Genomic DNA, 15908 nt, shown 5'->3' on the forward strand with positions numbered 1-15908 from the left:
CATCAAGATTGTGAAGAAGTCCTCTCACGTTCCATTGTATTATTTGGGTATCCATTACGGGAACGAGGTTAGTGTTGTGTGTCTAGAAAGAGAATTTAGGTTTCCGGACCCTTTTCCGGTCCTGTAATGCGATGTTTCTCTTTTTTTGAGCGGTCGAGCGATTCTCGCCGCTCCTTAGGCGCTAGTGGCGCCCTTTGACTTGGTGTCGTGTCCATCGCCTCCTGCGAAGCGCTGGACACCCGCTCTTGTGAGCGATTTGTTTGTTGAGAAAGCCTCTGCTCAAAGGATGAGGCCCTTGAGGCCACCAGCCCGGAGGTCGACGGCCCCTTCTCGGATGACGGAGCAGCGCTAGCCGCAACCGCCGAGGGGGCAGGTGACGTCACTTCCGGCTCACTAGGTGTGGGTCGGACAGCCGCGGGAGGCCGTTGTGGCGCTGCCCCCTGACGCGCCACTTCGGCAAAGCTATTCTTCGGCAAGAAGGATACGCGCCTGCGTGCCTCCTTAAACGAAATGTTCTCTTTGGTTTTGAGTGCCACTATTTCCTTTTCTTTTTTCCAATGTGGGCAAGACCGCGAGTACGCAGGGTGCTCCCCTTCACAATTTACACAGTGTGGAGTGTTCTGGCATGACTCGGACGGATGTTCATGGCCGCTACATTTGGCACAGGTTAGTCGGCCAAGGCAGTTCTGGGAACTGTGGCCAAACCTTTGACACTTAAAACATCGGAGGGGATTTGGGATATACGGCCTCACCCTGATCTTCACATAGCCTGCCTCGATTGTTTCGGGCAGGACACTTGAACCAAATGTTAGAATAAGATGCTTAGTCTGAATTTCTTTACCATCGCGCCTCATTTTGATTCTTTTTACACTGATAACATTCTGGTCACTCCAGCCTTCAAGTAATTCAGCCTCTGTCAGATCAATCAGGTCACTATCTGATACAACACCACGGCTGGTGTTCATGGTGCGATGCGGTGTCACATTCACTGGAACGTTCCCAAAAGAGACAAGATTCGGAAGCTTCTCGAACTGATTTTTATCTCGGAGCTCCAAGAGGAGATCTCCACTTACAAGTTTGGTTACCTTAAAGCCTTGGCCAAGAATGTCGGTTATTGATTTAGGCACTAGAAAAGGAGAGATCATTCTCGCAGACTTTGCGGTTTTCTCCGAGTGGATGACATGAAATTTGGGAAAGTTTTCATTATGATGACCATAGAACTTAAATACTTCTTCGGTGCGCCCTCGTTTATGAGGGCGATCAGGAAGGGGTGGAAAAGAACTTGCCATAGACATATGTGGAAATTCGGCAGCACCGCCAGCCACCCACCATGGAGCCCAACAAGGGGACGCTGCCGGACCGTGAAAAGACATGGCCTGCATGCGCCAGCTGTACGACACTACTATAACCAAATCTGTTATAACCAAGGTTGGCTATACCACACAAGGTTAACCCTTGCTGCCCGGGAAAAGTGGAAATAAAAAGGAAGCTAGGAGGAGACAGGAAAGACCGAAAGCAAGAGAAAGACGAAGATTAGAGAGGAGGACAGGAAAAGGCAACTACCGATTTCCCCCGGGTGGGTCAGTCCGGGGGTGCCGTCTACGTGAAGCAGAGGGCAAAGAGGTGTGTTGCCTCCGCCGGGGGGCCTTAAAGGTCCGAACACCCGGCATCGGCTCAACCTCCAGGATCCCCCTTTCCCCGGACACGGCTAAGCCGCGCACGGCTACACGCGGGAGGGTCCAGCCCTCGTGTGCTCGGGTACGTGGTGTCGCAACACACCAAACGCCTGCTGACGCAGACGCCCCTGCGGGGAGCTACTCACGTCATGGCTTAGAAATAAAAATTAAATTCAAGGGTTTTGTATGCCATAACTACAATTTGATCTTAAGACATGCTGTAGTTAGGGACTACAGATTAATTTTGACCAGCTGGGGTTCCTTAACATGTACCCAATGCACGGTACACAGGTATTTTTGCATTTCGCCCCCATTAAAATGTGGCGGCTGTGGCAGGGATTCAAGCCCTTGGGCTTAGTAGCGCCGCACCACAGCCACTATGCCCCCACAGTGGCCATGTCATGGCTGGTCACTTGCCAGTTCTCCACTTGCCAGCTATTAAGTCAGACATACTAGTAAACGTATAGCACGATGAAATGGGCACAAAGAAACGCATTGAAAGTGCTCGCACCAAGTACCACCCGATTTTATTCTTGGAAGGAGTGCAATTATAACCACATTCACTCATTTTGGTATAGTGATGAGTCTGACTGGTCCAGTGATTTCACTTTACCTACTCAGTGCCATATACAAGCGGCAATGTTTTCATCAGTTTGGTGTGATTGACGTCAGTTTCTGAGCAAAATGATATCTGAGGGTGCAGTGAGCAGGAATTGTGCAGAAGTTGGTTTCCCTGGGTTTTAAAAATGACCGTGCAAAATGAGGTGGCTGCAGTGACAAAGGTTGCCTGTCCAGTGCAAGAATCCCATATTATATGAAAATATTTCATGTATTTGTTCATCTGAAGTAAAGAATTGAAGCTGGAAAGCTAACAACTCATGCTTGGAGCTTCAACCTAATACTAATGATTGGGAGGAATATTTGGGCCCCTGGCGACCTGTTTAGAAAAAAAAAAACACTTTTTTTTGCTTACTACTCTGCGGTTTACTTATCGTGCCGCACCTGCAATAACATATAAGAAGCCAACAAACACTTGCACCAAGAACAACATAGGAGAACATTCTCCAGGTTAAATGAAATAACGAAACAATAAATTAATAGAAAGGAAAGTGGACGAAAAAACAACTTGCCGCAGGTGGGGAACAATCCCACAACCTTCACATTTCGCATGCGATTCTCTCCCAATAAAACTACTGTGGCGCCGTTTCCCTTCCACTTTCATGGGTATTTATGTTTTCTTGTAGAACCCTGGGAGTGTTATCCCGCGCCACCACTCACAGATCTTGGCGGCGTACGTGAAACACCCTTTCTGCCGCAGGCGTCACGAAAACGTGATCTTTTTTGGGTGAAGGCAACCGGCCAAGAAGCCCACACATGGTACCTGATGGCATCAATGTTGCCGGATTTGAGATCCTCATTATGTAATAAATGAGAAGAAAGGGGCTTAACCGAGGGGCCCAATTTTTATTAGTCGTATCATAAGACGCCAACAAACACTGACACCCAGGAAAACATAGGGGAAATTACTTGAGCTTAATAAATGAAATAAGGAAACGATAAATTATTTGAAATGAAAGTGGATGAAAAAACTACTTTCCGTAACTTGTGCGACCGTTCCCCACCTGCGGCAAGTTGTTTTTTTATCCACTTTCATTACTATTAATTTATCGTTTCGTTATTTCATTTAACCTGAAGTAAGTTCCCCTATCTTGGGCACAATGACAGCAGCTCTTTGTGTGCGTCGCAACGAGTATGGCATTTAGCGGACCAAAAAAAGGTCATTGCCATGAAGTGGAGACAGTTTTGGCCAACTTTGTTAGGACAAAGAGAGCAGCTGCCCTTCCAATCACAACAGAAGCGCTCCATGCGAAAGCTAGGGAGCTTTCGAGGTTGCGAGGCCTAATGCCAAAGGATTTCACAGCCAGCCGGAGCTGGCTTCAGAAATTCATGAAGCGCTTTGGCTTCAACTTTCGACGTCGCACTTCAGTCACCCAGAAGCTGCCAAGCGATTTCGAAGAAAAGCTGATAGTTTTTCAGCGCTATGTGCTGCGAAAGAGAGTAGCGGCAGGCTACAACCTTGGGTAAATCGGCAACGTTGACCAGACGGCTGGGTATTTTGATATGCCATGGCGTACACCGTGAATGAAAAGGGTGCCAAGGAGGTGAAGGTGCGCTCTGCGGACTACAACAAGCAGTGCGCAACTGTGATACTGTGCTGCACAGCTGATGGACATAAACTCCCTCCTTATATGATATTTAAAAAGAAGACCGTGCCTGCTCGAGAAACTTTCCCAAGAAATGTCATTTTGCAGGTAAATGAGAAGGGATGGATGACGGGTGCGATTGCGGAAGAGTGGGTTAAGACTGTGTGGGGATAGCGTCCAGGAGCCCTTTTGACAAAGAACTTGCTCCTTGTTGTCGACTCTTACCGTGGGCACTTGACCGACAACGTGAAGGTTGCACTCGCAAAAGCGAACACGGACGTCGCTGTCATACCGGGCGGCATGATGGGCCAGTTGCAGCCACTTGATTTCTGCGTTAACAAACCTTTCAAGGACCGTCTACGGAAATATTACACGGACTGGTTGACTGACGATGACCCCATGCTAATGGCAACGGCCGCATCAAACGTACATCGCTATCGCAGCTGTCGGGCTGGGTAGCTCAGGCTGGGGCGACATCCCAGGTACATTGATCGTGCACGCCTTTAAAAAGTGCAGCATATTTAATGCGCTTGACGGTACTGAAGATAGTGCACTGTTTGAAGGTGACAGGGACAAGGAACACAGCGATGAGTCTAGCAGTGATGACGACGTTGAATGAACTCTGCACGTTCAGATTCAATAAATGCTGTTTTCATTTTGTGAACGCTGTCCTCGCTTTTATTGTTCGGCCTACATTCCAGGAAATATATTTTTTGTTGGCTTCAGACTTTAGGGGGTCGGCTAGAATCGGGGTCGGCCTAGATTCGAATAAATACTGTAGTCACCTAACGCAATGTGTGTAATGAATCGAGGGTAAATGCTCTATAAAAAATTACATTCTTGGCGAGAGATGGTGATTATTTTCCGACACATGTCGATCTTTGTCTGCTAATGTGGTAAACGTCAATCACATCCTTCTCAGCTCTGTCAGGGCTCATTGCAACTAACCTCGTGATGGAAGATAAGGAAACACCCATGGCTCATATGTGCAGCCAGATGGCTACCGTAGTTATTCTTCATGCAAGTTCTGGGTTCACCCACTCCCTCATTGAAACATTGATAATGATTACGGTTACCAATACTAGTTTCCATCCAGGAGCAAAATCAGCTTGTAGTTGATGCTAGTCCTGCTGATAGGTCTTTATCCTTGTTCTTTCATGCTATCATACTTCTAAGAATAAATAATCTTGCATACTATTGCTGAAAGCTGGGAGAGTTGGTTACTGGCATTAGGAAACAGTTACTACACTATAATATGAAACACATGAAATGCAGAGGATGAGCACTGCACATGAACTTGTTCTAGTACATGGAGTGCGAATGTATGCATGCATGAAAGGCTCACATTTGCAGCAAAATTTGACTATACGTGACATATAAGATACATCACTCATCCTATTTTGCATGTACCATATATCTTTTTCAAGTAATCAATTTTTCTATTCGAGATTTCAATAAAAGGTGTGCTATGGGATTTATCGGTTTGCCTGGGAAGGCCCTTATATATCAGTGTGCACTTTTAGCTTTACATTTTCTGAGTATTTTGTGCTGTTGTATTTTGCCATGTATTGACATCTTTTACAATGTCTAGCAAGTTTTTCAGGCCTTGCTAACACGCTAACCTGCGCAGAATGCTCAGCCTGTCTTTGAGGCACCTTTGAGTGCCTTTAATGCCTTAAGCAGCAAGTGTTACGTAGGATAGACCAGGATTTGTGGTAATGGCAGGCAGCAGGAGCATCGTGCACAGATGTAGGTGGTAACAGCATCTGGATATCTCACAAACCATTGCAAAAGATGCCAAACTGTGCCGAAATTTGACTCTACACATGCACTTTGTAAGTATAAGGCAGGGAAGTGCAGATTTGCTTACTAGGCCTTTTCCATCCAAGAAACCAATAACTGCATTAACAAACCTTCTACAGCAGTCTTGAATAAAGAAGTAGGTTACTTGAGCTATATGATGTATGACATAGGTGCATCATGACTCACATAGCTTATATGTCGTGTATTGTGAAATTTCGTGCGAATGTGTCGTTTTTATATATGTAGTCATTGTTTAGTGAGGTCATTTCGTTTCCACCACCCATTCTCTGCATATCAGGTTGGTATTTTGTTTTGTCTTAGAACTGTAATTATGTTTCATAATACCTTACATTGCTGAAATTACTTTGGAGCAGTTTGGTCTTTTCGTCCACGTTCTTGTTTTTGTCATTTCCCTTACCATGTAAGCCTTTTTCTGGAGCACTTGCAGTATTTCGTCATGCTCTTGCGTTTACAAGCCAGATGTCTGTCTCTGAGCAGCCCAAACCACTTGAAGCATGCAAATCTGATGCATCCTCAATAGAACTCCATAGTGAACGCATTGCTAAAAATGTTTTTCAGGGGATGAAGCACTTCTGTAACTACCGAGTTTTGCAGCAATAAAGAAGCAGAATGCTTGCATCTGTGTAATCTATATATAACTTTTTCTTTGTATCATCTTTTATCTGACTGTCTGTCAGCATGGTAACATTGCATATTGTCTTCTTTCTTAACATTCATAGGTTCCAAATTGCTCCTATAATGTTTTTGTCCTCATATTTTCTGCAATATCCTTCACCAGAAGGACAACTAGCACTTCACCTGATTTACCACTTTTACAGGCAACAAATTAATCATAATAGTAGTGTCATGCCCATTGTTTAAAAGCTCCTAAACAATTTTGAATTCTTTGAATTCATGCAAGCAGGTGCTGTTTATAAGGTCGCTGAATGCTCATGTGATTGGTTTTTTAGGCCAATGTGAAAGAAAAACCCCAGTGCCTGTGTTGCTTTATGATGTTGACCTGTATTTAACAACGCATTATATCATCAAGAACACATTCATTTTGTTAGTTTTTGTAATGTGTTGTCATGATTTCCTTTCATTGTCAGTGCTGCTAGGCACCCTAATATCTAATTAAAGAGCTTCTGCAGATATAGAGTTGATTCAAAATTTCAGAAACTTTTAATCATGCAGCTATAGGTTCTTTTAATGATAAGCTCTTCCTTTAATACAAAATAGGAGTTCCTCAATTGGTTATACCTATAAACCACCCTAGATGGATGAAAATACTTTTCAGAAATTGCTCGAAGGTCTATTATATTTAATCAAGTCGGAATGAGAAGATACTCTTTGCAGATACAAAACATTAATGGTCCATCTCAATTAATGAAACATTCTGGAAAGCCTTGTGGTCATCCATAGAAACACTTGTTTGTAGCTTTGTCAGTGCCGTGATGTTTCAGCCTTAGTCTAGAAGATAACGATGCTCACATGATGTGAAATTTTAACGAGGTATTCTGTGTGTGCGTTCTGCAACTTAAAAGGAAGAGGTCCAAACACTGGCCAAAATGGTTTAAAATAGTTATTTGCATATTGGCTCCCCCTGGGAGTTATGTTCACAAGGCTCCCGTGGGGGAGCCACAACGTAAATAACTATTTTAAGCCATTTTGGTCGGTGTCTTGACCTCTTCCTTTTAGTATGCATCATCCTGACCAGACGGGCTTTTTTCATACTCTCGACTTCATCTAGTCTGCAACTGTACAATGTGTTCATGTTGTCCATTTCTCTACTCTTGTGTCCTGTCTGCACACGTCTCCTTTTTTGCATAATGAATCCTTAGCAACTAGCTCAGCTTTCTGTCGTTCTTGTGTACAATGGGCTGTAATTTTGCTAAAATCTGAGGTGGCCAAGATGCACTTGGCGTGGTAGCATTGAATGGCCCAGCACTGTTGAATAATTCGTGATGCTATGTTCAAATATTCATGTGGTGTCAGTTTGCAATACAATAGTACATAATATATTTACGTTTGGTTATTCAGGATGCTCCCTATCATGCCCTGCCATCTCAACAGTACCATGGCTTTTTGTGTGGATTCCTTCCCTTTTGAAGGCCACCACTGCTTGCACAGCATCACAGCCTGCCTGCCTTGATCTTGCGGAAGAAGAAAATACAAAATGCCTATTTGTTGAAATGCGTGCATGGCTCCACGCAAAACACCACCGGCCGTCGGGGTGCTAGGGCTTTTTGCAGAGAATGTTTGTAATAATGCTTTGTGTGTGCCCTGGTGGCTAAATGTTGGCCTCTTTGCCTGTGCAAAAATTTCACACTTATGGATACTGTTAAGGGTTCCTGTATTATTGTTATTACTTACAGGCTCCTCTTAAGGATTCCTGTATTAGAAATTTTTGTTTCATTATAAAACTAAAAATTATAGTTGAATTGCTGCTTTGTGTGATATGCAATATTCAGCTGAAGGTGATCAGCAGAGGTCGAACAAGTGTTAAATCAGGTGGAGAAATTTTTTTGAGAAGGGGACTTCTTCGTTATGGTAACAACTGTTTTCCTTGGCGGTATTTATATAGTTCACTTTTCTCCACTTCATAGATATCCAGCAAAATGACTGAGTGCGAAGGGTGGGTGAGGCAAGTTTAAATGTTCAACATGGGGATTTAGTCCGGATAGCAAGGTTGGTAGAAGTAGGGGAGTTTGGCAGGTTGCTGACACCGATTTCTATTAGTGATGTTGTTTGTGCCTATGTCGGTTATATAATGCGAGGCGTCTTCTGAGGCCAGAAATTTTGAAAAATCTCCTTATAGTTGTGGAAATTCAGTATGTGCCCCTGGGGCTACCATAGGTATGTGTCACTGTGGCCATTGGTTATAAGCACTTGGGGCCACTGGGTAGATGCAGCTCTTCAATGAACTTTTTTGACGCAAACTTGTGCATGTACAGTGGGTGTGTGCCACTGCATATGTGCAACTCTTTAATGAACCTCTTTGATGCTGACTTAGGTCATGAGGCATCACAACAAGAACCTACGTAGTGACATCTGTGTATGCATGTAAGTGCGAGCTGAAATTGTCTGCTTGGATTTTCTTTCCCTGACGACGACAAGCCCACTTGTTGAATTTACTTCAGCTTGAGATATCACCTGTTGGACTACTGTTATCACATTATGCCCATTTTGGTGTGAACTTGTCATGTTCTCTAGCTGGCAAGCTTGAATTTCAGGTACTGCACAGTGCTAAGGAAATTGATTCAGAGTGGGTGGTACTACCTCGGCTTTTTCTTTGCAGCTGCGTGTTACATGAGAACATAAGTTGTACGTAGATGCCAATTAGAAATAGCGTACATATTCAAAGGTACTTTTATAATGTTCTAGGTCATTGGTACTGTCTGGCCTTCTTGCATCATTCCTTGTTGCATGCTCGTTTACGTGCGAAAACAAATGTGGCCTGTTCTATACATGCAAGGACTGCCCAATAGCTCATTATGTTTTGAGCCACTCAATTTCAGTCTTGGCTGCAATTGTGGATTTTCAACTGTACTGAAGCTTGCAAAATGCTTGAATTTCCTGTCAAACTGGTTTGCTTGATTCTATCCAACTTATTAAATTATTCCACTTTCATTATGCTAATAGTCTTTGATTGTACTGTCATGCTGGCACTTTTGATTTTGGAACTGCAATAATTTTCCAGACATTTATTGCTGTGTCATAATTTTTGCACCTCGTTAGACACAATCTACTAGACACACAGAAAAAAACTCCCTTCAGCCTCGTAAAGTTCCCAAAAGGCGCATAATAAACTCCCAGACCAAGCTGTAAAAGCTCTAGTAAAGAGCTAAAATGCACTCCCAAAACATCAGTTTAAAACTCCCTTAATAGAACAGCTCCCTAAAGCTGTAAAAATTAACTCCCAAACATTCTCTTATATATTCCCATAAAAAGCAAAAATTCAACTCTCAAAATTAACCATAATTGCTCCCTTAAGCAAAGCTCCCAAAATATGGGAACAGTTGCTCCCATGTTTACACCTAAGCACTCCTACAAGGAGGCAAAATAATTTCCCAAAAGTCTCCTTCAACACTCAACTTAAGAAGCCAAACGTGTCCGAAAATGTACGTAAGAACTCCCATCGCTTCTCCTATAAATTCCCATAAGCAGCAATATAAAATACCCATGTCAACTTGTAAAAGCTCCCAAAGCTCCTCATAAATACTTCCATAGTGCTGGTGTTCAAAGGGGAATAAAAAACTCCCAACGTTCCCCATAAAGACTCCTGCAACCGCTCAGGGGTTGGTGTGCAAAGGAGAATTAAAAATCTCGCATAATTCCCCATAAAACCACCAAACACAAGGGTGTGAAAAAAAACTCCGTTCGAAGGAGGATATTGTCCTCCCTTAAGGGCTTGAGTTATGCAACGAGGCTAAAACTCCCTAAAAGGGTCAAACCTGTTTACAGTGTATGATGATATTATGACAAGTTGCTTCCTTTCCGAAATTCAATTTCTCTTTTATTCGAATTGCGCAGTTTCCCATTTTCTTGTTTCGCATTAATGCTGTAAAACTAATATTTCTCTGAAGGTATTTCTGCCATATTTCTAGCTTTAACTATTAACTACCAGAAGAGGGACACGCGACATTCGAAACTCCTTGTTTACGTTATGGCAGGTAATTGAAGACCTGAAACGAGAAGGGAATTATCTTTTATAGCCAACTTTATACACTGTTGTGTTTTCTTTGTTATTGGTAGCCGCTGTAGGGGCGGAGATGCGGAAAACAAGCGTTTTCTGGTAATTAACATGACGACGTCACAGTTGGTAGCGGCTCCTGCATTACACTACTGAGGCTGCAAAACAAACATAAAGATGCTGCAATCTCCTCCGAAAGGTGAAGCGCCAATTGCGATATCAATTTAGTAGATATACCGAGAAGTAAGGATAGCAGTTTTTCCAGCGATATACACTTGTAAACCTTCTCTTACTATGCACGTTGTGACGCCTGCGCAGGTAAACATGAACACATCTCGCTTGATTACCGCGGAAGCTTGCTGTCAGAACGGTGGAGTGAGGAATCGCGGAAGCTATAGCGAGTGTATTTGCAACCGCGCTTTTCTCTCTTTAACGGAAACTAAACTTGAAAAGCACAGAGCATCTAACGGCACTAGGGGTATCTTGCAAACATCGCAGATGCGGCCCGTGCGGACCTCGTACTTTGGCCACATCGCAGATCACATTTAAGACACACCACACGCGCGGCCACTTCGTAAGCAGTAGCCGTCAGAGAAGGATACCGCACCTCCCTCGACTCAACACTGTGTCTCGCGAGCAGCTGGAGAGCGCGCTTCCGGCCCGCCTTCCTCGCTCGTGCACATGAAATTGAGTCTCGTTCACCGGTTCACCCTTGCAAAATTTCACTCGCACATACAGCATACGGTGCGAGGCGACGATTTTATAGCACTTGCATTTTATACGGAACCTCAAGGCGACGACAACGGCAATGCCGACTCAGTTACTCCCATCCCCATTTCCTCCTTCTCATTAGCTCTAGTTTAACCTCTGTCCAAAGCTGTAGAAAGGATGAAGACACCAGTGGGAGCAGTCAAGATCGCCTCCTTTGTGCGAATCTCAGAGTGGAATCAAGACAGCGGTGCGACTGACCATTCTGAATAGCTACCCCTGAGCGCTAGTTTTCTGACGCCAAGGGACAAGCAGACGCGACGAGCGGATCATACGCAACTCGGCGCCACTCGGTAAGCGCTGAAAAACTGTTGACTTTTTCATTTTTACGCACAAGTGTTAAGTGTTGTTCAAATTCAGCGAAAATATATCGTGTACCTAGGCGCACTCAAGACCGCGTGTATGCGTGAGATTCGGGAAACAAGAGGTTAGGGCAACCGAGAATTGACACTATGTCGCGCAACTTATACCGATCAACAAAACCCGCCAAAGGCGGACAAATTTGCGGATCTCTCAGGCATGTGGGGCCCTCTGGACCGTACTTATCTGCGACAAGGTAGCCTTGCTGCCTGCGGGATTATCTTATTGAATTATGCCGAATGCTCCGTTACGGTAGTCGGAGGTTGAAATCCCCCCCCCAGGTTATTTTTTACATTATCCAGTCCCCTACATCTGCAGGTTTGGAGTGCCGCCTGGCACCGGCGAAAGATGCCGAGAGCCAGTAGGGCTATACTAATCCAGGTACAACCAAATTTTGAAGGCCCTCTAAGCTTGAACAAAGACACTCCCTCACCAGAACAGGAATTGGCACCCCTAGTGCAGTAGTCGGCCACAACCTCCCTAACGATATCTTCAATTAAGCAATGGCCCTCAGTCCGCAGCGGCTGCGGAGCACCTGACTAAGGCGGCCGTCAGACTTGCAACGCAGCAGAGGGTGCTATAAATCTCTGCGTCCGGACAGGCTGCCAATGAAAACTCACCCTTGCAACGTTTAACACCCAAACCCTCTCGAGTGAGGCTAGCTTAGCAGCACTCTTCGAAGAACTATCAGACATTGTTTGGGATATTATCGGCCTTAGTGAGATTGTAAGAACTGGTGAGGCTTATACATTGCTGAATAAGTGTGATGTCCTCTGCTATAGAGGTCTCCCGGATAGGAAGCAATACGGGGTAGGATTCCTAATCCGTAAGGACACAGCGGGCAACATTGACAAATTCTACAGCATCAACACGAGGGTCGCAGTTGTCGTAATCAAACTCAATGAGACGTATAGATTAAAGGTAGTGCAAACCTACGCTCCAACGTACAGTCACTAAGATGAGGAAGTAGATCAGTTTTATGAAGATGTGAATTAGCCATGAGAAAAGTGCAAACGTGGTATACAAGAATAATAGGGGACTGCAATGCAAAAGTGGGGGAAAAGCAGGTGGGTGAACAGGCAACTTGCAACTGTGGTGTCGATTATAGAAACGCTAGAGGAGAGATGCTGGTAGAATTCGCAGAAAGCAATAAGCTGAGAATAATGAACATCTTTTCCAGTAAATGTAGCAACAGAAAATGGACCTGGAAAAGCCCTAATGGTGAAACAAGAAATCAAATTGATTTCATAATTTCTGCTGATCCCAGCTTAGTGCAGGATTTAGAAGTGATATGTAGGGTAAAGTGCAGTTATCATAGGTTAGTGAGGGCCAGAATTCACCTCAATTTGAGAAGAAAAAGCGTAAAATTGGTCAAGAAAAAAAAGGTCAACTTAGTGGTCGTAAGGGTAAAAGCAGACAAATTTAGGCTGGTAGTTGCAAGCAAATATGTAGCCTTAGAACAAAGAAATGATGATGATGACACAGAGGTAATGAATGAAACTGTAACGAGGCTGGCTTCAGAGGGAGCAATTAAGTGGGAGGCAAGGCACCAAGGCAATCAGTAGGCAATTTCTCCCAAGTAACCAAGGACATAATAAAGAAAGGACAAGGAATGGAAGTGTGCAACTCAAGAGATAAGAAAAAAATTCGCGGAACTGTCAAAACTGACCATCAAAGCGAAAATAAGCGTTAATAGAAATTATAACGTCAGAAAGACCGAAGAAGCCGTAAAAAATGGACGCAGCCTGAAATCAGTGAGATTGAAATTTAGCATAGAACAAACCAAGATGTATGCACTGAAAGATAAGCAGGGTAATATCATTAGCAATATCCAAGGTATAATAAAAGCCGCGGAAGAATTCTATACTGAACTGCACATTACCCCATTACTCAGGAATACTCTACACGAAACAATAATAAACAGTATACAGAAACTCCTCCTACAACTAGAGATGAGGTAAGAAAGGCCTTGCAAAGCATGAAACGGGCAAAAGCGGCAGCAGAGGATGGAATAACAGTCAATTTAATCAATGATGGAGAAGACATAATGCTAGGAAAACTGGCGGCTCTATATACGAAGTGTTTATCGACTGCGAGGGTCCCAGAAAACTGGAAGAATGCAAACATAATAATAATCCACAATAAATGTCGACATTAAAGAACTGAAAAACTATAGGCCCATTAGCTTACTACCAGTGTTATATAAAATACTTACGAAATAATGTTAAATAGAATAAGGGCAACACTGTACTTTGTCAACCAAGGGAGCAGGCTGGCTTCAGGAAAGGACAGTCTTCAATGGATCACATCCATGTCAATAATCCGGTTATCGAGAAATCCGCAGAGTACAATGAGCCTCTCCATATTGCTTTCATGGATTACGAAAAAGCATTTGATTCAGTAGGGATGCCAGCGGTCATAGACACATTCCGTAATCAAGGAGTATAGAACGCTTACGTAAATACCGGGAAAATATCTACAGATTCCGCAGCCACCTTAATTCTACAAAACATGTGTAGGAAGATACCTCTGAAGAAAGGGGTCAAACAAGGAGACACAATCTCTCCAATGCTATTCACTGCGTGCTTGGAAGAAGTGTTCAAGCTATTAAACTGAGGTTTAGGAGCAATGCTCGACGGCGAATACCTCAGCAATCTTCGGTTTGCTGACGACATTGTTCTATTCAGCAACACAGATGACGAGTTAAAACAAATGATTGAGGGTTTTAACAAAGAGAGGTAAGAGTAGGGCTGAGGATTGATAAATATTGATAAATAACCGGGCAAGGCAACAAGAGTTCAAGAACCCAAGTCAGCCTCTAGAGTCTGTGAAGGAGTACGCTTACCTAGCTCAACTAATCACAGGGAACCCGGACCATGTGAATGAAATTCCCAGAATAAAGATGGGTTGGATCGGTCCTGACTGGGAGCTTAGCGTTATCATTGAAAAGGAAAGTATACAATCAGTGCATTTTGCTGGTGCTGGCACATGGCGCATAGACTTGGAGACTGAAAAAGAAGCTTGAGATCAAGTTAAAGACCGCAGAAAGATCGATGGAAGGAAGAATGCTAGGCATAACTTTAGGAGACAGTAAGAGAGCGGTTTTGATCAGAGAGCAAACGAGAATAGCGGATATTCTAATAGACATTTCAAAATGTATCCAGCGACGTCTTCTACTTGAATGATCATTGTACAGTGCACAAATTGTAGCACCTGATGTTGCTATGAAACATTCTACATGAGGCAATCTGCCAAGCGAATATTCTTGTACGCCTCAGCATACCACGAATAGCCGCGTGGGACGATGGCGTCAATATCATCGACAACGCTTGTAATGACCATACCATCTGATTGATTTGTTGACAGCTCGGTTTAGCGGAAGCAAGGAACACACGTTTTCACAGAGTGAGAACGGAGAGTCGACTGGCTTTATTTGAAAGTAAACGCAAGTTTGCGGAGTGCATGTGGTGGTGCCCCTGTCGGACAGTCGCGCGGTTCGAGCAATGACTCGCTCGCCGTGGGGCAACGACCCCTACACGAGGCAAAATAGATTTCCGGCACACGGCACAATGACACCCATGGTGGCACTACGAAGGGAAGGACGTCGCTACAAAGGTACCCCCACTCCTCAATTATGCCGAAGGCTTCCGTGTGAATGGCGGAAGAAATGAGTAGATAATGTTCAAGATAGGCTGGTTTGCCCGGTTGCATATCACTGTCTCTTCTTTGCCGAGAACGTCAATCTTCATGGCTTTCGCTGAACGCGAAACAAGACGAAAGGGGTCTTCATAGGAAGGATTCAATGGTGGCTTCATATAGCCGCGCCACAAGTTGGCTTGCGTAGTTGTGTCCCTTCTCGAGAAACTAAACAGGCTGCCCGTGGTCAATTTATGGGTGTGTAGGTCGAAGCTGGTTCACCCAGGACTGTAGCCTAAGTGCTGCGGGGCCGCTCGTGGACTTACTTGCTGTGTGCCGAAAAGGTGGCCTGAAGTGCGAATTACTGACCCGTACAGCATCTGGGATACGTTGACTCCTAGGTTTTTTTTTTACTTTTGTTCACAACCCAAGCAGCAAAAGGAGTTGCCTTTCCAGCCAGTTCTGTCTGTGGAGCGTTGCTGTCAATGACGCGTTCAGTTTCTGGTGGAGGCGCTAGACCATGCCGTAGACGTGTGGGTGGAAAGCCGCGGTGTTATGGAGGCGCATGCCGAGCAGAGTCTCCAGACAGAAAAAGCGAGGTTTGGAATTGCCGTCATGGTGAGTAGTTATGCGCAAAGGGCAACCGTAACGCGACACCCACGTAGCAACCAATGCTTCCGCCACTGTTTCGACCGTGATTCCTTGTAGAGCCGTCGCCTCAGGCCCTCTTGAGTACCGTTCGACACACGTGAGGAGGCATACGGGAAA

Source organism: Dermacentor andersoni, chromosome 7 (assembly GCF_023375885.2).
Source record: "Dermacentor andersoni chromosome 7, qqDerAnde1_hic_scaffold, whole genome shotgun sequence".
Classification (NCBI taxonomy): Eukaryota; Metazoa; Arthropoda; class Arachnida; order Ixodida; family Ixodidae; genus Dermacentor; species Dermacentor andersoni.